Below are 26,039 nucleotides of genomic sequence, written 5' to 3' on the forward strand. Positions count from 1 at the left end.
CATATGTAGTAACTTCTTATTCTAGCATAGGCCCAATCTATACAGCTTGCTCATAGGGACAGCAGTTTTGAGAAATAATGGCATCAGAAAATCTCACAGAATAGTCAGAATTCAAGCAAAAGCCTTAAACTGGAAACCAATAATTAAATAAACAAAAGGTCAGGATGTGTCGCTGAAATCTTGGCCAAAAAAACAGAGTGGTAAATTGTAAGCCAAAAAAGGTACATGCAACTAAAACCAAGAAACGCAAGACATAATTCAGAAACAGAGGGAAGCAAAAGTCATCATACTTGGTAGTCGTAATACTAAAAATAAGAAATGATACAGCACAGAGAGGTTTTTTTCTACTTTTGTGAATCAAATCTTGGACATTCAGGAAATGGCATCACTGACCTTTATCCTGTTAATAGGGTTAAGTAGGTCAAGCATCATACACTCCTCATTGTCCAGCCTAACAACTGCCAACAAAACAACCCCAAAATGGCACAGCCAATGTTAAAAACTAGGGATGCTATTCAATTTATAATTATTTATAATTGATAATGCTTATCAATTTTAATTAAAAACAAATAACAATCCATACAATGAAATCAGACTTAACAAAATAAAAATGTCACCCCCACCCAAAAGAAAGAGAAGTGCCAGCCAACAAAGCAAATCTTTGAAGCAGCAAGGAAGGAAGAGTGTCCTTTTCCCCACCATAGATTATTCTAAAATGTTATTGATTAGATCCTGCCACATTTTAAAAAGGTTTTGAAAATATTCTCTGATGGAGAATTTGATTTTCTTTCCAATTTCAAATAGTTTAGGACATCAGTTACCCACTGACTTAAAAGTGGTGGGGTGTGATTCTTAAAGTTGAGGAAGATAAGTCTCTATGTGAATAGTGAGGTAAAGGCAATTACAGTTTGTTTGTCCTTCACCACTTTAAGCCAAGCCAAGTACACCAAACATGGCTTTTAAAGAGTTAGGAGGGAATGTGACACCAAGGCTATCTGATAGGCATTTGCATTTGAACAGCTAGTGCATATATGATATGATGTGTATGAAAATACGAGTCAAATCATGCCCCTTACTGATTCAATATAGAACGCAGCATTTTATTTTCCAATACAGTAAGGGATGAGTGAGATCTCTACTGGTGTGTGTGGATGAAGTTAATTATCAAGAAATAACACAGGGAGTGATCAAGCGGAACAATGGTGTTTACTCCTTGAACTAACATCCCTGAAGTTGTGTGCATCAATCCACATGAACTTTCCAGCAGGTTATATCTCCTTTTGGGTGGAAGGGACAGGTGACGGGCAGAGCTAAACAGGATCAAGGTTTTTGTTTTTGGTTGTCCGATTCTGGACTGCTGATAAAACAGATGGGCACACAACTCACTGTGCTTGTAAAATATGATCCACACTGTTTCCCCTCAAATGCAGTTCCTATAAAACCTCTGAAATGATTATAAGATGGACAGTGTTTTAGAATGTTGTGGTATTTGCTATGTTATGCACATTCATTAAAAATATGTCAGAAAAAACAAAAATTATTAAAATTAAATGCACTTGTATTGCCTTGTATTGAGAAGTGAATTAGGCCATTCCTACATTTCCCGTGAGTTACCTATGTACAAGAGTAGCCTTGGGATTTCCATTTTGTATTAATTAACACACTACTCATTTATAAAATGGAAATTGCATTTGTTACACACATGCATATGTCTTCTTATATAATACGCTACAGCGGCTGTCCGTTTGTCTGTCCAGGATTTTAAATCACCTGTAGCTTGCAAACCATTTGAACTATTGACCTGAAATTTGGTACACATATACTACGTGACGTCTGCTATCCGCTTTCGGGGTGATGATTGACCTCCAAGGTTATTCCTCTTTTTATTGTTATTTTATTGTAGAATCAACTCTTGGCAGCGGCCAGCAGTAACTGCAACACAAACGCTGACTTAATCAGTTTTAACGTGAAAAGATGCCAACAAAAGAAGAGAAGAAGTGGGCCGCTAGGGTGGAGAAAAGAAGAGCTGCTCAGGAAGCAGCAAGCGCGTCAACCTCTGAGCAAACGAGTGCTAAATGTACAGAGAAAGTGGATGAAAAGTAGGAATGCTCAAGTCAAGTGTATTCACTGCATGTTATTGTGCAGTGCGCCGTTACTGGTTATTACTATTTAACAGTTGTAACAAATACTAATATCTTAACATTCTAAAATCTGCTTAATCAAATCTAGGGTCATGTTCATATTGGGCCAGTTTGGAATCACCAATAACCCTAACCAGGAAGTCTTTTGCGGTTTTGGAGGAAAGCTAAATCACACAGAAGAAAACCCACATAGACATATGGAGTTCATGCAAACTGCATACAAATGGGAATTAAACCCAAGAACCTGAATCTGTGAGGCAGCCACACTAATCACTTCAGCACCCATATTCATATCTTAACAATGTGAGCAGAAGTAAAATAACATTATGTTTGGCTAATTGCACAATTCATCTATACATTTTTTGAACCTGCTATTTCTAACGCTCAGATCAGACTCGGCAGCATTTTGCTGGTAGTAAGAACGAAATCTGAAGGGACAGCCAGCCTGTTGCTGGAAATCCTCACATTGGGTCAAACTGCAATGGTCAAATAACCTAACATATAGTACGTATTTTGGCTCTGTGGGAGGAAGCCAAAGTAAGTGAAGAAAGAAGCAAAACAAAACTTGTAGACATAAGGAGAATCTGCCATCTCCACAAATGAAGAAACCAGGAAAAGACTGGGAAACAAGGCAGGAATTGAAGAGCTGAGATGCCCTTGATTAAAAGTGGATTGGATTTGTATAATGCAAACATTTTCAAAGAAAACAGTAGACTCCTTGACTTGTAAACAGCAGCAGGTCTTCTGTTACACTTACGTGCCAAATAGGTAATGGCTGAGTTTATACATTCACAGAAACCAAGAAAAATATAATAAAAGCTTTTATATTTATGGGGGGTGTAGAGGTGAAATGCCTCTGAAATTTAGTAGATGTCTTGCTTGTAAGAGTGTTCAAAATGACAATAAGGACCACAGGCAACATCTAAATGATGTTAATGCTTAAGCATGAGGGCAATTAAAATATTAGACCGGCGGCAAGAACACAGTGCAAAGCATTTAAATGAGGCAATGCGTGAATCAATGCTATGTAGACCTGAAATGTCTTCACAGCTCATTAAATGCATGTTTGTGTGGCATCTCTAGATGAGACAAGAGCTTCAAAGTAATCCAGACTCAATGTGCGCTTTTAAATGTCAGCATGATCAATCTACAGGTCCATTTACTCCAGCAGTGTTATCTAGTAGTTCAGATTCTGCCGGGCAAAAACAAAAATCACATTTATTAATTAAAAAAAAAATTACATTCATCTAATTGGAAAACTTTACACTGAAGAACAATTAACCCATTTTTCTTTTCATTTATGTCCACATTACGACACTTACAGTATACAATTTCAATAAGTCTGTAAATCTACAATGTTGTAACACTGAAGTGCATGTGGGGTTTTCTGGAAGTTGGGATATACAGTATTTCACATTGGTTTTATTTACTACATCAAAGAGGCAAATATTACAATTATGTTAACTTAATATTTTTGCAACAATGAGTCATATTAGAAAATAGCTAAATATAATTACATGTATTAGTTAAGTACATAAAATACATTTTTAGTAATATTTTACCATATCACACAGTTAAACTGAGCAAAATAGGCTTGGGGTGACTGAGGTAGCTTTTATAAATGCCAGATTCCAGCTCAAGTGATGTAAAAACTATATTTTTTGTATGTTTTTGTTAACTGTTGATTGTGAAATGTCTACAGCTAATTGTAGTTCAATCTTCTCTAAAATAATATTTTTGAAATAAGTACTCAATAAACACTGTCACACACGTGCGCATGGGAGGCAGCTAAAGGGCCTGAGTAAGGGCAGTTCCGAGACATACCGGGATGTGGCAGAGTGCACTGACTCTTTTTCTCCCTTTCCTGCAGACCATTCACGGGAGATTCCACCTGGTCCTCTTGACGTCACTTCCGGGACTGAGCCTATGGAAGGAGTCCTTGCCGGCTCCGGCCCCTGTGATGTCATGTCCGGGCTCGAAGACTTTCATGAGCCCGACCCCTTTGATCTCACTTCCTGTCTCCCCCTTTAAAAGCCTCCACCTTTTCCCTATTCCCTCAGTTCTGTTTTGGACTCAGTTTTGTGCACATCAGTGCTGTACCTAATTTACGACTTTGCAGCCAGGAAACCAATTATATGGGTGGCTGCCCCAAACCTTTCTATGACTTTGAGTCAAGTTTTTGACAACACGTAAAATATATTGAAGGCTCCAGACAAAATTGCTTGTTGCAACGGACCATGATAAGTCATCGTGGTACTTAGCTGATAACTTACAGCGTCAGTGAAAATATTGAAGGATTATAATCTGCAGGTAATGCAGCCGTGCGATTGTTTTTAGTACAAAGGAAATCCTAAATATGTGTCTAGTCATTCTATGGATGATACTTTACAAAGCCACACTTGGAGAGCTCCTTTCCTCTTCCAATCATGTCTGGATATGTTAAGTAACTTTTTGCTTAACGTTGCTTGCATGTTTTACTTTAACAGTTCCACGGTACAACTACAAGCAGCAGAAGAAGTGAGTTGGCATGGCATATGTTCAAGCAAACCACTGATGTAAATTGTACTTCAATTACTTATTCTGATCACCTTCCCTGTGTTGGTGTTGCACGTTTATGCGTGTTCTGATGTCCTCCCATAAAATTGAATTGATCTGGGGCCTTATTCATAAAAATTTGTGTGGATTCAAGCCTGAAAATATACACACGACAAATAAAAACAGGAAAATGCACACACCAAAATAAAAAATCTGATTTATAAAACCTGCCATGTACACCTTTCTGTGGAATTTACCTTTATTAATCACAATCATGTTGTGAGTGTGTATATGTGAATGAGCCTCGAATGCCACCCTGAAATATCCATATATGAAGAATGCTAATCAGCCTCATACATATGCAATCATGATTCTGCAAAACTTCATTGGCTTTACAGAGCAGTCTCCCACCTGACGCATTGAGGCACCGCCCCTGCATTCCAGAATACCTGGCAGAGCTCTGTAACTGAAAGCGCAAGATCATTCACATCATTATGGTACAACTCCTCTGCATTCTGGGGCTCAGGGAATGGTGTAAGGTTCCACCATCTGAAAAGGTACCCACATATCACCTGGCACATGTAATTTGCTGATTGCTGTTACAATGAATAGTACAAGCTTTATGAAAAACTAAGGGTTCAGCCAGTTACATTACCAACATGCCAGCCACCACATATACAGTAGTACCATCACTTCAGTCAAAGCTACTTTGTGATTAAATAAATGAATCACGGGTTGACCCAGGCCACTGAGACACAAATTTGTCAGTCTCATTTTGGCATCACAGGTGGCACTCCTTACGATTAACAAAAGCAGCTTCATTCTTGCTTGATTCCCTTATTGCAATATGAGTACTGTAAAGTGCTCCAATTACGTTAGGAGACCCAGAACTGCTGGAAAATGCCTTATTATTTTGGGAAAAACTTGCTATGTTTTTAAGGTATGTGCACCTACACCATACAAAAAGTGGATGTAGTGCCTCCTCGGTCAGTTAATGGCTTCCAGCACACCAGGCATGATGGAGAGAAGCTTGGCTGAGAGTTTCCTGTCCTGTTGGCCAGTTCCCTGAGAAGTGACAACAGTTTGCCAATATAAACTGAGGAAAAACCAAAAAACTCTTCAGTGCAGATACGCAGAATTGGCCTTCTTGAAAGGGAACTAAAATACTGTTGATACATTAAGTTATCAGTTGTAAAATGTTTGTCATGCCAATACACATTATAATAATGGCTTGGTGATATGAATTATTATGCGTGCGTGTCATCATTTAACTGCTTTGAATGCGTTTCCTTTCTTGATCAAGGCTGTTGTCTTTATTCAGTTTCCATTGCATACACATGGCTCAGAGTTGCTGTCGTGACCTCCAGGGGATGCAGCATTCCCCAAACACCCGACACGCAGACACAGAGACAAGTGCAGCAACACACACTTTTATTTAGATTGGGTAACATTTCCCAAAATCATTCCCCTCAGCAGCACAGTACAAAAGCACAATATATGATGCAGAACTTTTCTTTTTTTCTGTCTGTCTTTCAACCTCCACTCTTCCTTCAGCAAGCTTCGCCCACCTCCTCCTCCCAACTCTGTCTCGTCTCTGCAAGGCAGCTGGCTCCTTTATGAGCCACACCCGGGAGCATTCCAGGTGGTTTGTTAAGGAAGACTTTAATTACTCCCAGGTGTGGTGGAAGCCCAAAGTAGGGCTCTGCAGCCCCCCACAGCTTCACCTGGAGGCATCTGTGGAACCCAACAAGGCTAAGCCGACAAACAGTAATTCCTGTACAGCCTTGTGGGAATCCGAGACGCCGTTGCAACCCAGCGGGGCTACCAAGTAGCCTTTCAAAAGCCAGCTCCTCTTGTCCTTCCTTTAAGGAGATGCCCTAGTAAAGACACCGGCCGTCCCTCACACTGTAAATATACCCACATTCTTCTGTCATGTTTTCTTTTATAAATCCCGATGTCTGCATGGGAAGTTGCATATGCACCTGAGCCTTGAGCTTGTGGGTATGTGGATCACATTACGAATAACTGATGTTCCATTCAGAAATACCTTGACCACCCATTACCCAGTAATGCCTGAAAAAGGAGGTATGGCTGTGTGATTCTCCTTTGTTATAGTTTTATAGACAACAACTTATATTTGGCATTCCAGTTTTCTACTCTGTGTTTTAGTGGAATATATGCAACTTTGTTTATGCTACAAGTAACCATCATGTGGAAAAAATAAGTATCCTCCTTTTTCATTTCTATGATTTTAGTAACAGTTATCTGTAAAATTTGATACATGTTACCCCAGTTACAAGCAATACATCCAACATTTTATTTTATTTTATTTTTAAATTCAACAAAAAAATAAGAAAACATGCAGAAGCTATATGTGAAAAAGTAAGTACATCCTTACAGCTTCCATATGAATAAACAGAAGCAGGTGTTGCAAATCAAATGCGCCCAATTAATTGATGATGATGAAGAAATGCTACCACCCCTAGTGAAAAGCAGAACCTTTGCAAGGGGAATTGCCTTTTCATGTGATTCTTTGCACAGATGTAATAGAAATTTGACTGTCATTGTACAATAAGATAAAAAGTATAACCCTCTATGGTGCATTACGAAAGTATGCAATTCTACACATCAGTACACACTTAGTTAATAAAAATTAGAGGCAGAATAAAAGCAGTCAAAACTTGTGACCCGTGCTCAGGTGCATTATGAGCACAGCTGCTGTAAAACAACTCAATTATCAATATGGACATTGAAAATCAACACTCCTCGTCTCTTCTTCTGCACCTGGTACAGATTAGGAATACTAATGAACTGTATTGATGCACTTTGAGAAAAACATCTATCCATTTTTATGAGCATGTTTAGCACACTACAGGACACTTAAGGAAGCTGCAGCATCCAAACAGCCTCAGGCAGATGGCAGGATAGAACACCAGTTCATCCCATGGCACACTTGGGGGCTTAGCGACATTCACTCATGCCGGGCCGATTTAACGTCACTTGATTAGCGAGGTAGTGGAGAGAAGGGGATACAGGATGTTGGGCCTACTCCATGTTGCTCACTGTTTCTTTAATCTGCATTGCTTTTCTTCATTCAACATGAGTTTGCTATAAGATCCCCAGCTGCTCATTCTAGATCAACCACACTGTGTTTACTTACAACTAATAAATCAAATCTTACTTCAATTTTACATATTACAGTGAGGTGGCAAATAAAAAGAGCAAAATTGCAATAGATTAAATATAGAATTTAAATGTATATATAAACTTATTCTTAACCCTTTTAGGGTGGAGTATATATAATTGCTTTATTCATAATGCAAGTATACAAATCCATATTTATACTGCTGATGTTCAACTTCATATGGTGATCAGCTTTCGCATTTTTTACTATGTCTTCAAAATTCACTTATTTTTTTTTAAAATAATTTTATTAATTTTATTGTAATCATTCATACAAATCAATCAATTTTTACAAAAAATAGGATTGAAAAACAAGTCGACCTCCACCCCTGAGAGAGAGAGCATGACTAACAGGGTAAAACTTAAGGCTTGTAAACATACCTAAATTGATGAGTTTAATAGACCAGTAGAGATGAATGGAGAAGAAAAAGAAATGCGGAGATAATTGCTTCCTTGGTGCTTTAAGAGCTTATTCTAAAATTTTATTGATTATATCCTGCCAAGTTTTTAAAAAATTCTGTACAGATCCTCTAACTGAGTATTTGATTTTTTCCAATTTCAAATAATATAAAACATCAGTTTCCCACTGACTTAAAAGAGGAGAGTTAGGATTCTTCCAGTTTAGTAAAATAAGTCTGCGTGCCAAACGTGTAGTGAATGCAATCACAGTTTGTTTGTCCTTCTCCACTTTAAACCCATCTGGAAGAACACCAAACACAGCTGTTAATGGGTTAGGAGGGATTGTGATACCAAGGCTGTCTGAGAGGCACTTAAAAATTTTGGTCCAAAATGATGTTAATTTGGCGCAGACCCAAAACATGTGACCCAGTGAGGCTGGGACTTGATTGCAGCGTTCGCAGGTTGGATCTTGCCCTGGAAACATTTTGGACAGTTTTAGGCAAGAGAGATGTGCACAATATATAACTTTGAGTTGAATAACTGTATGCTTTGCACATATGGAGCTCGAGCGAAGTCTCTGCATTGCTACTTTCCACTCCCTGTCTGATATATTGATTAAGAGATCTTTTTCCCATTGTCCTCTTTGATCTTTGAAAGGAAGAGACTATAAAATAATTTTATATATTACAGACATGGTGTCTAAGTCCTTGAAATTGAGCAACATTTTTTCCAGCATGGACGAGGGTGCAAGATGAAGAAAACTGGGACGGTTCTGTTTAACAAAGTTCCTAATTTGAAGATAGTGAAAGAAATGTGTAGCTGGAAAGTTAAATTTGGAATGTAATTGTTCATAGGATGCAAAGATGTTGTCTATATAAAGATCTCTGAGCATTTTAATCCCAAATGTTTTCCAGATATTAAAAACTGCATATGTTTGGGAGGGTTGAAAGAGGTGGTTCTCTTGCAGAGGTGCCATAGATAAAAGCTTCTCCATCTTAAAATGCTTTCTACATTGGTTCCATATTCTGAGTGAGTGAAGCACAATTGGGTTATTAGTATATTGCTGATACCTTGCATTTATTGGGGCACAAAGCAGGGAATATAAAGAAATACTGCAGGATTTTACTTCTATTGCGGACCAGGCCTGTGTATGTTCACATATATCTGTCCAGGTTTTTATAGCTTGTATGTTTGTTGCCCAGTAAGTAAAACTGAAAGTTAGGTAGAGCCATGCCACCTTCTGCCTTAGATCTTTGTAGGGTCACTCTTTGGATACGTGGATGTTTTGAGTTCCAAATAAATGAGGATATTGTTGAATCTAATTGCTTAAAAAATGATTTATTGATGTATATTGCAATGTTTTGAAATAAATATTGTTGATAAAGAGCTTTATGTTTACTTGTGATGTTTACCCCTAGGTATTTAAACTGATCTGCAATGATAAAAGGTAGGGTGTCTAATCTAATATTATATGCTTGAGAATTCACTGGAAAGAGTACACTTTTATTCAGATTAATTCTGAGACCAGAGATCTTTTGAAATTTGGTAAGTGCTTCTAAGACTGCAAGCACAGAATGTTGTGGGTCTGATATATATAGTACCATATCATCTGCATATAGAGAAATTTTCTGTTCCAGTCCTTCTCTGATAATCCCATTTATCTGATCAACATTTCGACAGTGAACCGGCAGTGGTTCAATGGCGATTGCAAATAGCAGTGGTGACAAGGGGCATCCTTGTCTGGTACCACGTTCTAGTTTAAAGTAGTCTGAACAAATGTTGTTAATACAAACTGAAGCTTCTGTATTGGTATACAGTAGTTTGATCCATGCACAAATGTTCGGGCCAAACCCAAATTTCTCTAATGTAGTGAAAAGGTATTTCCATTCAATCATGTTAAATGCTTTTTCTGCATCCAATGATAATAATATTTCTGGGGTGTTTGACTTTGTTGGTGAGTATATTACATTAAACAGGCGTCAAAGATTGGAGGATAAGTGTCGACCCTTGATAAATCCAGTTTGATCTTGTGATATTACCGAAGGCAGCACTTTCTCCATCCTTCTAGCTATGATTTTTGAGAGTATCTTAACATCATTATTCAGAAGTGAAATTGGTCTGTATGATGCACATTGAAATAAGTCCTTATTTTGTTTAGGAAAGACGGTGATTAAGGCTTGGTGAAAAGTATGAGGTAGAATTTGATTGTCTCTAGCTTCTGTAAATGTTGCTAATAGGAGGGGAGCTAGCTGAGTGGAGAATTTCTTATAAAATTCTGCAGGGTAGCCATCAGGGCCTGCTGCTTTCCCGCCTTGAAGTGACTTTATAGCATCTAGTAATTCTGATAGCACCAGAGGTTTATCCAGTTCCTCCGCACTAAAGGTATCTATTTGTGGTAACTGTAATGTATCCAGAAATGCATTAGATTGTGTGTTATCTTCTTTAAACTCAGTAGAATATAAGGATTTATAGTAGTCTCTAAATGTGTGCATTATATTTTTATGGTCAATGATTTTGTCTCCGTTCGTGTTGGTAATTACTGGGATTGCATTGCGAACTTCTTGCTTGTGGATTTGTTGAGCTAAAAGCTTATTAGTTTTCTCTCCGTGTTCATAGTAATGATGTCTGCTTTATAAATTAGTTGTTCAGTTTCTTTAGTTGTCAAGAGGTTGAGTTCTGAATGCAGAGCCTGTCTTTTCCTATGTAGAGCCTCGCTTGGTTGCTTGGCATGTTTTTCATCTGTTCTAGTAATTTCGCTTTTTAGTTCTGATACTTTCTTGGTTTCTAATTTATTCCTGTGGGAAAGATATGAAATAATCTGTCCTCTTAAGAAGGTCTTTAGGGTTTCCCAGAGTATTCCTGCAGAAACCTCTGAGGATGTATTTGTCTCTAGGAAGAAACTGATTTGTTTGGATATAAATTCTGTACAGTTCTCGTCTGCTAATAGAAGCAGGTTAAGACGCCATCTACGAGGGGAGTGTGTGGGACATACTTTAGTTCCAAGATCAGACGTGCATGGTCGGAAATAACAATAGCACCGTACTTGCAAGATTTAATCATAGGCAAGAAATTATTATCTATAAAGAAATAATCTGTTCTTGAGTAGCAATGATGTACTGGTGAGTAGAAAGAATATGTTCTTGAGTTTTGGTTTAAAAACCTCCAGGAATCTGATAAGTTGTGGTCAGTTACAAACTGGATAATTATCGTTGCAGTGTTAGATGTCATCCCCCCTATGACAGGAGTCCTATCTAAGAGTGGATTTAAAACACAATTAAAGTCCCCAGCCATTATAATTTTATGAGTGTTCACATTGTTTTGTATGAATTCCTTATCATCGACATTAGGTGCATAAACATTTATCAAAATCATTTTACAGTTAAATAAGTTGCTCATGACCATCACATATCTCCCTTCCGGATCAGATACTACAAAATTCACTTATAAAGGAGCTCAATTGTTTGTATTTCAATATGGACAAAACTCAGGTGTTCTGTGTAGAATCAGATAAAGACATGAAAAAAACCTATCTGGCAATTATTTAACCTTAGGTAGCAACAAATTCAATTTTTATCTCTTCCTTGCGTAATCTGGAGGTGATGTTTGACTCAGAATTTTATTTCAATGCACAAATACAAGCCACTTGTAAATCTACTTATTTCCATTTAAGGAGCATCACACGAATTCTCAATATCTTAGTTTCACTGCTACAAAAATACTAATTAATGCTTTTATCATTTCTCACTTTGTAATGCTTTGTATCGATCAGTCACAACATTAAAACCTCTAAGAGGTGAAGCGAATAACATTGGTTATCTCATTACAATGGCATCTGTCAAGGGTTGGGATACATTAGGTAGCAAGTGAACAGTCAGTTTTTGAATGTTAGGTGTTTGAAGCAGGAAAAATGGGCAAGCGTAAGGATTTCAGCTACTTTGAAGAAGTCAAATTGTGATAGCTATATGATTAGGTCAGAGCATTTCCAAAATGGCAGGTCTTGTGGAGTGTTCATAATTGGTAGTGGTTAGTACCTACCAAAGGTGGTCCATGGAAGGACAATGAGTAAACCGGCGACAGGGCCATGGGCACCCAAAGTTGACTGATGCACGTGGGGAATAAAGGCTAGTACATCTGTTTGATCCTACAGAAGAGCCACTGTAGCAGTGTATCCAACAGGGAGTGTTAGCTCCCTGGGAATGAGTTCTTTTGTAATTGCGGTGTGTTACATAACCCGAATCTATATAAATTTAATATATAAAAAGGCGAATCCCCTCCCTTAGTGATACGGCAGTAAGAAGTCACATAGGAAAAATAATTTTGTTTAATGATGGCTTACGCTGCATAACAGACGAAGGAAGAACATGGCAAGAACCGAGTTCAGGAGTTGGGGCCCGAGATGTAGAGTTTATCATATTCACCATGCAATGGAAGGATTTTCAGGATTGAATGACGTTATCTTCCATCCGTCCATTGGCTTCAAAGGTGTGCCGGGCAATGTTACAAGGCTTTATACACTTTCTTCATGTGCAGGCCCCCACTTAGGTGAATCATGCCATTCAAAACAAGGCAAAAGAGGATACAGTTTCATGCTGACTTTGACACACAAAAATAGTATACAATGGTCATCAGTCTGACTGCCCATTTCGCAGTTGTCCCTAACTGGCATGTCTTATAATGCTTGCCTTGCAGTTCTTATATGGGGAACCCCTGTGCTAAATCTGGCTCTGTGTCAACTGTGCACGTGAGAAGAAAGAGGCAGATTTATAAAATATATTTGCACAGAGTACAGTGACATATTAAACTTATACACTTATTACAAGCACAAATTGCTGAAAAACGTAATGCTGCTCAGAACACACAGTGCATCACAGCTTGCTATATAGGGGGTGACTCCTGTCCACTGCTGAAAGTCCCTACAATTGGCACGTGAATGTGAGAACAGTACCAAGAAACATGGAAGAAGGTGGCCTGAACTGATGAATCACGTTTTCTTTAAGAACATGCAGATGGCCGTGTGTGTGTGCGTCGGTTTTCCCTAATGACATAGTCCTCTTTCTGCAGGTTACAGCACCCTGCCACATTGCAAAAATTGTTCAGGAATGGTTTGAGGAACAAAAGAAAGAGTTCAAGGTGTTGACTTGCCCTTGAAATTCTCCAGATCTCAATCTGATTGAGGATATGTGGGATGTGCTGGAAAAACAAGTCTGATCCATAGAGGCCCCATCTCTCAACTTAGTCCTCTTTTATCTGATTTTGGTTGTGTTTTTACTGCCATGGGTGTATGTTTTAGTGATCATTTATGGTATTGGTAACTCACAAGAAAAAAGGAGTGTGAGTAACCTATCAATTTTTTTATAGGGTTAGGTTAAGCTCGCCATTTATATTACCTGGAAAGAAAAAGTTAAGAGGGAGAGAGAGAGACTGCTTTAGTAGGTGGCTTTAGGGCACAACTAAAAATTAGATTTTTATAGATTATAAACTTCATAAGATGACCTATAATTTTCACAGTTTTATAGAACAATGGTGTACAAACAATGTACATTGTACCATTGCCAATGAGTAACTGATTTTTCTTTTTTGACTGAACCACTTGCTTTTTGAAAATAAAGTATGGTATATCTTTTTGACATTTTTGTAGTTCTTGTAAATGATTAACTATTTGAGGGAGGACGTTGACTTTGTCGAAATTCAGGGGTAGAGGACAGTAATCGTCCCTAAACGGTGACAAACCTCACTGTTACGTTTTATTTCAACTCTCTTTGCTAGAAGGAACATTAACTTCATTGATTTGACCTTGATTTCTTGCACATGCATGAGTAGCGACAAGCAAACGACCTCTAAAATGGCTTTCACATCTGGTGAGAGACCAAAGCAAATGTGCAGAATAAAATATGGGTGACGTTTTGCGTATCATCGCTGAATTGGACTCTGATTTTCAAATAAGTGACCTGGAGATGGAGACCGAAAACGAAAGTGAGGTACCAGCATCAGCTGATTGTTCCCCAGCTGATTGTGGCGCTGAACACATTAGTGTAGCTGATGCTCCTATGGCAACGTTCACCTGGGAGGACCACCACTTACGATGACAGGAGGTACAAACCAGATTGCGCCACACTTTGATTCCACCACCACCCACCTGCCGCATGAAAACAGCCAGGCAGCCGGCCTGCCACGCATTCCTGCCCACCATCAAGCCACCCCCATGTATTTTGAAGAAAATATTGAGCCCTCAAGGAGTTAATAAAAGATATATCTAAAACTTAAAAACTCTTTGTTATTTGCCTGTGATAGACTGGTACCTAATCCAGAGCTGGCTCTCTGCAACCCTGAACTGTATAGATTGAAAGATGGGCAAATGTATAGCAAAACATTTGAAAAAATAAGATAATTAATGCATTCTCTAGATGAACAAGGAAATAAGAAATACTATCGAAAAAAGCAGATCTGCATTTTAAAGAAAAACAAGAACTGTATATAGCCATAAGTGTGTAAAATTACTCTTAAAGGGGACATTTTGGAATGCCAAAAGTTGTTATATATTTGTAATTAATTTATATCACTTTGTAAAAATCTGTTTCCACTTTGACATTAAAGAAGCTTTTTCTATTGAAAAGCCAAGTTAAAGTCACAGTGATTCAATGTTGTATAATAATAAAATTTGAAAGCATTTAAGTGGGTGAATACATTTTATAGATGCTGTATGTGTGTGTTTGTATGTTCTCGTGTTCAAAGATAGAGTTAAGGCTAATGAAAGGTTTTCCCTTTTTTGCTAATAAAATGAACTTTTATTGATTTCTTCTCTCATCGTTTTTTTTTTCTCAAATATCATGTAAACCTGTCATTCTCAGTCTTTTGCCATGACTGTGTGCACGTTGACTGGCTTGTACCTACTGACACATATGGTAACCTCACATACTTCACAACAGAGGTGTCTGCTAATTCAAAGTTCAGTCTTTCTGAAATCACCAATCAATATTTGAAATGCAGTAAAATCTTTCACACTGAACATCATCATAAAATGTTTTCCAGGTAGTTTAACTTTACATTAAAGGATGGATCAATCAGCACTGTCTCTCTTTAATGGTAGCAGCCTGTAATCACAAGAGAGCATAACAGGTTGGGAACCGATTCACAAGGACCCAGCAGCTAATGTAGAGAGCCTCATTAAATCAGATCCTTGCTTGCTAAGTAAATCACCTTGTGATATTTTACTCTTTGAAAAGCACTATATAAAATAAAGAATAATGATTGATTATTCATTTGTCACATACTATATATATTCCTCTGAAACCTCAGAGGGCACTTTTTTGCATGTACAGGTATGTAGCAGTATACTGTATGTATTTTAATTAGAACTCCTTTTCTGAAGAGTCTGATTTTTAAAAGCGACAATCCTAACTTTTTTTCTCTGTTAACAAACCACTCTCTAATATTTTCACATCCAAATCACTTGATGGGGTTTTCTTTTCTTGCAGCAGGGGGTATGTTAATCTTTGCATGGGAACTGGAACAGAAGACATTTGCCTTTGACCCAAAATCTGAGAGCGTTTATTAACACTGCACAGCCTTCTCTAGCTTCATTATTTGCCACATTTGAAAAGGATGAAGTAGAATAACAGCAGCGGGACTAGGGTTGGCAGAAATCATCAAGATTAATTTTCTTTGCAAACACTTGCCCAGAACTGGCCTGTTTTTGTTTAATTAACCACTAGGCTAGTGTCTTTGGTATTTACAATTTGGCATACTTAGTATGAACTGTGGTACAAATTCCATCACTACCATTTCAGACCCCTTCAAACAGTAAGACATTCTGCTTTGCATGTGGAGTTCTCATGTTCTTCTATTGACGGGTTTCTTAGGTGATCTATGCCTTTCTGCTGATGCCTCCAGTTTAACTTCTAGCTTTCCAGAAAAGAAAAAGGGGGGAGGCTCATTTTTTTCCCAGAGCTGGTACAATTGTTGGCACTGCAGCCTCATAGACTTAGTGTCCTTAGTTTGTGTCGCATAATTTCATGCCCTGCTTTTGCCAGGGCAAATGTGTCTGCTTGAATCTTCCTCCCAATACTCATTTTTTTCCCTCATAATCCCAAAGATGTGCAGGTTAAGTGAAAGTGGTGGTTTGAAATTAGCCTAAGTGTGGGTGTGGGTGTGTGAGTGTGCGGTGGTAAGTCAGAGCCATGTCTAAGGCTTCCAGCTTTTTAGTGAAAGCTCTGGTCCCCTGTAGCACTCAAATGGACTGTGGAGGGTTTGGGAATGTATGCATGTACGTGTAATTTCTTCTTTTTTGTGAAAGTTTGTGTCATTGTTCAAGAACTTGTAGTGAATCAGTCTCATTTACCACTAAAGTGGGGTGTTGCTCAGATTAATACTACAACAAAGTCATCCATCCAATCATCCATTCATTTACTAACTCACTTATCCATTTCCGGGTCTTCTCCTCACCATCCGTGGGAACTGAGTGAGAGCCGAACATGGATGAAGTGCAAACCCTCCACAGAACTCATACCTACTCACCTTCATGCTCATTTAAACTGGGCCACCTTTCAAAAATTACAGAGAGCACTCCCTTCTCGCACACCTTTTCTGTTTCACCACGATGTCCTTATTTTCAGCCACTGCCCCAAACTGTCTTCTCAACTGCAGATTTAAACAGTCTCCACTGCACATGCCATACTATTAACCCTTGAAGCTTCTGTGTTGTGATTTGTAATGTGCCATACAAACCGCCATGCATTAATGCAACCGCAAATGGGTTTGTTGATTTATTGATGTTTTTTTTTAATAACAGGCTGGAATGAAATGTTAAAACAGAGAAAATAAGACAATGGCTGTTCAAGCTGTACTGAATTCCTCCTCCTCTCACAGAAAAACAACAAACACTAGGATGAGATGCTAAATTACAACAACATCCATATATTCATGCACCACTCAATATACAAAAATAAAAAATAATACCTGAAATGTTAACACAGAGAAAATTAAAAAAACGACTGTTCAGGCTGTACGGATACAATTCCTCCTATTAACAAAAACCACATGGAAAGTCTGTTGAACACTCACATTAACACATATCCAAAATTAAAAGAAAATTATTCAAAACATTTCAAAACAACAGTTGTACACTACTATTTATCATTATTGTCACATACAAAAAAATTTAATTCAAGCAATTTAAAATAATTTATTTAATTCTACTATGCAGAGAAGAACAGTGTGCTTACCTCCTCTCACAGTAGCACAACGAACACTGGGAGAAGCTCACACTGATGACATATCATTAACACCATAAACAGAGTAGGGAAATATAACAGGAACACAACAGGAAAACATGCAACATAATGAATATTATCAGGATTTGATGAAGTTCCAAATAACTAACTTAGTATTTTAGTCTGTTACACAGACACACTCCAGCTCTGAAAGTTAAAAATCTTTGACTTTAAACACTGCAGTTACATCGACTGTCCTGCTTTGGTTAAAGTATGAACTTCCCCCAATATTTCTTAATGTTTTTGAACCCAAAAGCCCTGTGTGGCCCTTAAATAACTGGATGCCAGGCTTCAGCCAGGGCTTGTTCCTTTGCCTATGTTTAAATTCCTTTTTCTTGTCTTTTTTGTTGTTTTTAGAACACTGTTTTTCATGTGCTTTTTGTTATTGCTATATATACTCATGGATACAGTATGCCAAGAATTTTACAATTCAAAATTGCATTTGGTTTACCTGTGATCAAAGGATCGAACTTTTTAAACATTATTCACTTCAGGCATTGAAAATGACCAGATATCATTATATGGAAAGTAATGACAACGTGAGGTACATGTTAGTAGAATCATATCTGAAGTACTGTTCTCTGTATGTAACTTATTTCCCAATTTTGTAGGTAATACAGAAGAGTTGCAATTCATTATGCACCCAGCTTTTCCTAATAAATTAATTAATTGAACAGTCACCAAAGCACATAAAATACCTAGTCAGGGGCAGCGCAAACTTTACAACAGTGTGCAGACTCTAAATAATACATATTGTGAGAGAACTCACATCAGATCTGGAGGGCACCCACAAAGATACCTCCACAACACTCCAAAGTAGTGCAGAAAGGAAGAAACTGGCAGCATCTTTCAATGTGTACTTTGTACACTGAATCTTTTTACTGACGATCAGGGCTTGAAGTGGGCCTGTATACACCGGTAAGTCATACTGGCTTTATTTCATTGTTTGTCGTAGCATACAGGCAGCAAAAAGTTATGTATCGGACTGTCCCACTCAGACCTTGAAGAAGACTTCCAATCCCAGAACTCTCTAATACCATAGTTTCCTGGGGGAAAGTATCAACGCTAGCCACACCGCCACCAGATCACACTGTTTTATAATATCTATATCAAATAGATTACTCGATTTCACACAGCATACTGTTTTCTGCTTGGCTGTACCCAAAGGACCGCCCTACCATATTTGCTTCTTGCCTTACACTCTGTGTGTGTCTTGCCTCAGGGTGTTGTGTTTTGTCTTTTTGTATATTGTATTTTGCCTCTGTTGTTCTGCTTAGGTTTTACTTCTGTTAATTGTTTTTTAATTGTTCAGCAGTTGTTTTGACTCACTGTCTTAGTACACGTAACTCTTTTCAGTGTTTTGTCTTTTATGTTGTTATCTTAATTGTTAAGGTGTTGGACAATACTCCAGATTAGACTGGAATTACAAATGGAATTTATAACACAGGTAACATTAGATTTTTTTTGTTTGTTTTATCCATGTACGTTCTTCACATCGTTTAACATTCTCCAGCACTGATCAATACAGAGTCCCGTTCTGTTAGAAAATTGTGATATCCTTTCTGCATGAAAGCATAAAGATTAAACATTTCTTTTTAGCAACCACTATAAATGACATGGGGCAATTGACTTATAAAAATATATTATTTTGGTTGGAGAATTCCTTTAAAGTAAAATTATTTTTGCATCTTTTCCAAAAATCTTTTTTTGTTACATGGATGCCCCCATTTTCTGGATTTGTTTCTGTGATACTATAACCTGTTGCTAAGGGGTGTGGTTTCAGAGGTTATAACCTGTGACTCACTGGTGGTTTAAAGGTTGATACAGTTCAATTCCTGGTATCTGAGATTACAGATAAACTCTTTCAAACGGTTGTGGTTATTTTTGATTATGGTTGCCTGGTACAAAACTTTAGTTTTGTCTTTTGACTTTGATTAGGACTGTTTGGCTTTGACGGTGGTGTTTTCACTTACTGGTTTTGACCTTTGTCAATTCATATTACATTTCATCCTCTGGTCTCTTCCCATTTAAAAATCTGTGGCTGTACTTTTGTTACATATTTCAATAATTATTTACTTTGTCATTTAAATTTGTATTTTTGCTTTTTGGATTGTGCTATATAAAATTATGTTTCTAAATTTTTGTGCATAACTTTTATATTTATTTTGGTATTTTAAAAAATGTATAATATTATTTTTTTCTTAAACAACTTGCAATAAGATATGTTTATTTATTAGTTTTTGTGTGTAGCTTTTTTATATTTTCCCTCCTGCTTTTTGATATTTGTTAGGCAATGTCATAACCAGGTAATCTAATAGTCTGGTGGTGCACTGTTTCTGACACAACAGATTTATATTTTCATTTCCACTGATTGTTTTTTTCTCTCTCTCTCTGTATGTTTAGTGTCGGGGTCCAATGCCACTCTGGTGCTAGCTGTATAATTTCTATCCTCGCTGTAAATCCTCGGATGCAGTTATTGGGGACTTGGAATGCATAATTTTTACTGTAATTCAGAGCAACAAAGTTGGTAGTTCAATGTTTTGTTCTTTCTTGATTATGCCATGTAATTGAATGCAGGAATGCTATTCTTCATAGTTCTGACTGCTTCAAATGGTTCACACAAACTCTGATATGATGGGCAAGCTACCACTGCAGGTGGGTAAACCTCAGGCAGGGTATGAATTTTAAAGCACAATGATCTCACTAGCAGGCTTCTTTGAATAGAGACTTTGGGAATGCCTTGATTTTTGATCCACCACAGGTTTCCTTTACATCACTCCACAAGCTTCCAAGCCTAAAAAAGAAATCCACGTCACACCATGGCTTACTATCACCCTTATGCTTCAAAACACAGACAAAACTATAAATATTAATAAACTCCCAGACTGAGTCCAGCAGCAGGTCTTTAAGAAAAGACAGCTCACCAACAGTCAGTGGAATTGTTTTTTTTCTTTGAGGCTTTTATTTCTAGTATTCTCTGTAACCTCACAGAGAATCTGACCTGCCATAGAAGGCCTCACTCCAATTGAAAGTCACATTTTTGTACCCTGCAGTTCTGAGTCAAAGTATAATGCATGCTCATTTCTCAATTCAAGTTTGAATTATTCTAATATAGCACAATTTTAATGAAAAGGAAGATCATAATACTCTATGAAGTTTAATTTTAACTCACACTCATATGAACACTTCCAACCACTACTCAATGATCAATCTTTGTTATCATTACACTATTTTTAACCTGCTCTGTGAATGACAGCAGGAAGGTTTCATAACTAAATGTGCTTATAACCTCCTTAGAGATAATACCACAGAAATCTATACTGATAACACCATGGGACCAGAAGACATCATGTACAGGTCAGTACAAACAGCTTGGTTCCTATGGTCCTAATTACTTGTCAGATTGCTCACAAGCTCTGAGACAGTCCTTACATTAGTATCTCCTGATGGCTCCCAGCAGAAGTCTTATACTTTTTATTTCACCTTATCTCTCTTTTGGATCATTGGGCCATGAGGGTCTTCCTGAGGTTACTTGGTTCAAATAGTTACATAAGTGGCTATGGCACAGGACTTAACACCACAAGGTTGCTGGATGAATACTCACCTGTGTGGCACTGTGTAACATGGAGCAAGTCACTTACTTTTGAGTGTGTTCCCACTGTAAAATAAAAATATAAATAAATAAAACACAAAAATTTTAAACAGTTGTAACATATCCTTTATAAGTCACCTTGGAAAAAAGTGTCAGCCATATTAATAATAATAATAATATGAATAATGATTAATGTAACAGTCTAATCAGGAGCATGGAGTTAGGCTGGTTCTGCAACATGTACTGTAAGTGTTAAGCTCCACTTGTGAGTTGTGATATCTAAGCTTAGTTTATACAAAGCATACATGACATTTATAGCACTGTGGCTGTCTTACCTCACTTGAATGTTCTTAGTGATCTTTCAGTTTATTTAATTAATATACTGTATATTGTCACATACGTACGCTTAGGAAACAACCTGAAATCTTATTTTATGTTAATTCCACCACAAGTCCATGGTTGGTATTGTTGCCTAATGCTTGTCCTCCTTTCTCCCCTACAGACCAGACAACCATATGCTCCAGTGACATCATTTCCAGATCACTTTTTCATGACCCTGCCCCTTCCGGTATGGCTTCCTCTAAGGCGGGTTTATAGTTCACGTGATGCATGCGCCTGCATAAATTGAATGTGTTATTTGTAGCAATTACTGCCTGCCACTACTGTCGGCGCAGGAGGAAGCCCCAGAAGCATGTAGCGATTAAAAACTGGATGAGTTTTAAGATGACGTTTGCAACGTTTACAATGTTCTACTATAATGAAAATAAACTACAGGATTAAAGTAACTTTAATCATGAAATAGACTTTTTTTCTTCACTGTGTCTGTAATTTTTTTGTTTCCTCTGTGGCTCAAATACATTCTGATGTTGTTGAGGAGATGCAAAAAAACAAAAAGACAGTACAGAAGATGGTACGTGAGACCTTTAAAATTGACAGTGTCATTACAGTAGGGAATATACAACTCTTGTATTGCCTATGCAAGAAATAGGTGAAGAAAAGCACCACAAATACATGTTGTGAAGAAAAGAGACCAAAAAGACAGATTAAGGGTCGGGGAACCATCCCCATATTCTGTCGATGAACCAAAATTAATTGTTCATTGTACAGCATAGTTAAAGTAAGAATATACACTCGATAATGATGTTGGAAAGGTGTCTGGATTTATGGCGAATGAACCGGAAATTGGTACAGGGAGGAGATGACGTGAACAAAAGGTGATGGAGGTGATGTTATCAGAGGATGACCGGGTTGAAGTCATCAAGTAGGGATAATCGGAATGTGGGAGTTCTTCCTATGATGGGATCAGGTTTTGGCAGAGAATTCACATATCGGTATTTGTCAGGTCTTTGGTCTTTCTGACGAAAAAAGGAGAGAAGCACTAGTATGCTGCATCAGATCCACATCTGGTAGGTTTTCAAGTTTTCATGCTCTGTTGGTCCCTCTGGCTGCCCCCTAATCGCACATGTGTGACAAGACCACCCCCCCCACCCGCGACCCGAAACGAGAGGTCAAATACCAGAGAGAGTGCATCGGCGTTAGTCTGAAGAGTACCCTGACTATAAACAACAGTGAACCTGTATGGTTGAAGATCCAAATACCACCTGGTGACCCGAGGATTCGACTCTTTGTGCACAGCCATTCATTGGAGTGCTGCATGGTCCGTAACCAGGGTGAATTCTCGACCCAACAGATAGCATCACAGTTGGGTCACTGCCCATTTAATCACCAGGGATCTTATTCTACTGCCACATACCTGATCTCCTAGTCAAGCAGTTTCCGGCTCAGATACATCACGGGGTTTTCGGCACCCAAACCTGCCTCCTTAGCATTGGTCTGGAGAATAAATGGAGAAGAGAAATCAGGAGTTTTCCAAATAGGTGCCAAAGTAAGGGCCCTTTTTAAGTCACAAAATGCATGTTCCTTGTTCTTGTCCCATACCACATTGAAAGGGGCCCTCTTCTTCGTGAGGTCAGTCAAGGGCGCAGCTCTTTCCAAAAAACGAGGTACAAACTGGCAGTAGTAATTCGCTAATCCGAGAAAACCCTGTACCTTCCGCTTGGTCATCGGATGGGGCCAGTTCAGGATGGCTTCAATTTTGGAGAACTGTGGTTTAACTGGTCCCCTGCCCACTACGTAGCACAAGTATTTGACTTTGTTTATCCCAAAGAAACAATGTGTATGTCAGCATTTAAGTTTGATGATTTGCTTCACTGCATCAAGCCATTTATTAAACATTGAAGCACGCACATTGATCCTGTAGGCTGTCACATGTTGATAGTAAACAGAGACTCACGTCACGTTCCAACTTGAACAGACTGCTTCCCCCGATTTTTTTCTGGCACTGCAACTCACGCATGCATCACATTAATTTCTGAGGATGTGCTTAAAGGACGTGTCAAATGAACACTGGGAACGCGTGACAGCCATGATGCGTGCGTGTACACGTTCTGATCGTGAAGTATAAACCGCCCCTTACAGGGCTTTGCTGCCATTTTGTGTCAGTCTGTATTTCACCTCCACTCTGAAAAGACCTCTTTGAGATGCTTATTTTTTTTTTTTCCCCATCCATTATACGGGGTTTATCTTCAAGGTTCCCCAACATTTTATCTTTACTTTGTCTTATCTTACAATATACAGTATATATTGAGAATTTAAGGGCAACCTAGGCAAATTGTTTTATATAAATGTTAAATGTTGTTCTGTGCTGGATGCTGGAACCATCAACTGTCTTCTTTTTTGTCACTTATTTCTATTTCTTATTTTTAGTTCAGCACAAAAACTACACCTTATGGAGTGTTGATACAGTATAATGAAAGGAAACCTACAAAGCTGCTTGCATGGGGGCAATGCTGTGCCTTTGAAGCTCTGCTTGATGTCTTTATTTTATTTGCAGAGGATGTGTTTGATCACGTTGCGCTGTTTGAATAAAAAAGCAACAAATCAGATATTCCACATCAAACAGCATATAGCTGCACATACAGTATGTTACCTAATTGCTACCAGAAGCATATAATTACCTATGAACTGTGCTGTGCCGATGCTAGCTTTTTAGCAGTGGGTTGCTGTGAGAAACTGAGGCCTTTTGGGAGGGTAACAGCTATTACTTTGGGTTTTATATTTTATCTTTTTAGTTAAAGGAAAGAAAAATGCAAAGCTGACATCTGAAATGGATCCTGATATACTGCAGGTTGAATATGCTTAATACTATGGAGCATCAAGTATAATATTTCTGTAAATGACATTCACCTTGTATGGTTTAACCAATGACTGGATAGGCAGAAGAACTTCACCCAGAGAGAATGTCAAGGACAACATTACTATATTGCACCATGTGGCTATAATGCAGTCTCCAAATAATCAGTTCAGTTTTATTTCATATAGTGCCTTTCACTAGCCTGTACAGTTTTTCTTGTGAACAGTGAGTGCAATACAGTATGAGTAATGGCAAGGAGCAACACAATAACAGCTTGGCCAAGTTCATACCCTGTGCATATTGAGTAAATTGATAGCTTAATATTAAGTAGAATATAGAGAGGTGGCTACTCTATGCAGTAAGAATCGATTTAGCTGTGCTGTCATAACTCCATGACCCGTGGATGGAATACAGACTGCTACTTCTGTACTTATTGTAAACCTATTCCAGTAAAGAAATTCAAATTAATCCTACAGATGTAGTTTTGTCAATTTATGTTTATTCTGTATGTTTAACAAAGAACCTATTATTATGAGGGTCGTTCAAAAAGTTTCAGCACTTTTATATTTTCGTTGGAAATGGTGAAGACAGGAGGAGTAGTAATTGGTCGTGTCTGAAAGTGTCATGTGACTAGTTCTGTCTGGCAAGCTGGCTACCCGTGCAGTTTAGTATAAGAGTTGTCATCCTGTGGTGAAGTTGGCTGTGAAACTTCTAAATTGCACCAAAGAGGAATTCAAAGAGCATTCTGTCATATGCTTTTTGTGGGCAGAAGGTGTGCTGGGAGTACAAAGTCATCTCTGCATGTGTGCTCAGTATGGGGATAAAATTCTCTCTCGTAGAGTCGTCTATGAGTGGATTGAAATGTTCGAAAATGGCCGTACTAGCCTAACGGTTGCAGAGCACTCCGGACGTCCAGCTACAGCTACAACCATGAGGAATGAAGAAAGAACCCTGATGTGAAAGCAGCGGTGCATCAGTGGCTACGCGCTCAACCAAAAACATTTTTTGCTGATGGCATTAAAAAGTTGGTACGACACTTGGAAAATTGCATCGCAAAGGAAGGTGACTATGTAGAAAAGTGATGTTAATTGAAATTCTTGATAAATAGAGTTAAAAAAAATGTATGGAAACGTTTTGAACATCCCTCGTTGCAAATGAAAAAATAGAAAATGGTGTAATATGGAGAAAATAAAGTACAATGAAAACTGGTAAAGAAAACAAAACCTTAGCTATTCCTGAGCTTTGTTATTATTTAGATAAAATCGTTTCTGAGTGTTGACATGTCTTGTCCACATGCCCACGACCATACTGCTACCACAGCTCTCTCCATTGTTCCTTCCATATTTGCCTCTCAATTGCACCAATGATCCCCTTCACCAAACTCTCCTCTACATTTCATATTTAAACATTTAGTTTCTAGAGTCAGGGTGGTCCACTTTAGAGATTCCTGCAATCCATAATGTTCCCACAGCCTTGAGCCATTAGTGTTCATGTACAAAATTTGACAAAGCACTTTTTGCAGTGAATTTACTGGGCTCGACGCTGACTTTGTTTGCCAAATATTTTAATTTACCTGAAAATTCATTACATGGCTTGCTTAGATTGACTTTTGCTTTCGTTTTCCCCAGTGCCCCATAATACTTTATGAGGCCAGCATGACATCACAGAGCTGTTGCGGCCAATGTTGGATATACACACTGCTCAAAAAAATTAAGGGAACACATAAT

The sequence above is a fragment of the Erpetoichthys calabaricus genome, chromosome 3 (assembly GCF_900747795.2).
Source record: "Erpetoichthys calabaricus chromosome 3, fErpCal1.3, whole genome shotgun sequence".
Lineage (NCBI taxonomy): Eukaryota > Metazoa > Chordata > Cladistia > Polypteriformes > Polypteridae > Erpetoichthys > Erpetoichthys calabaricus.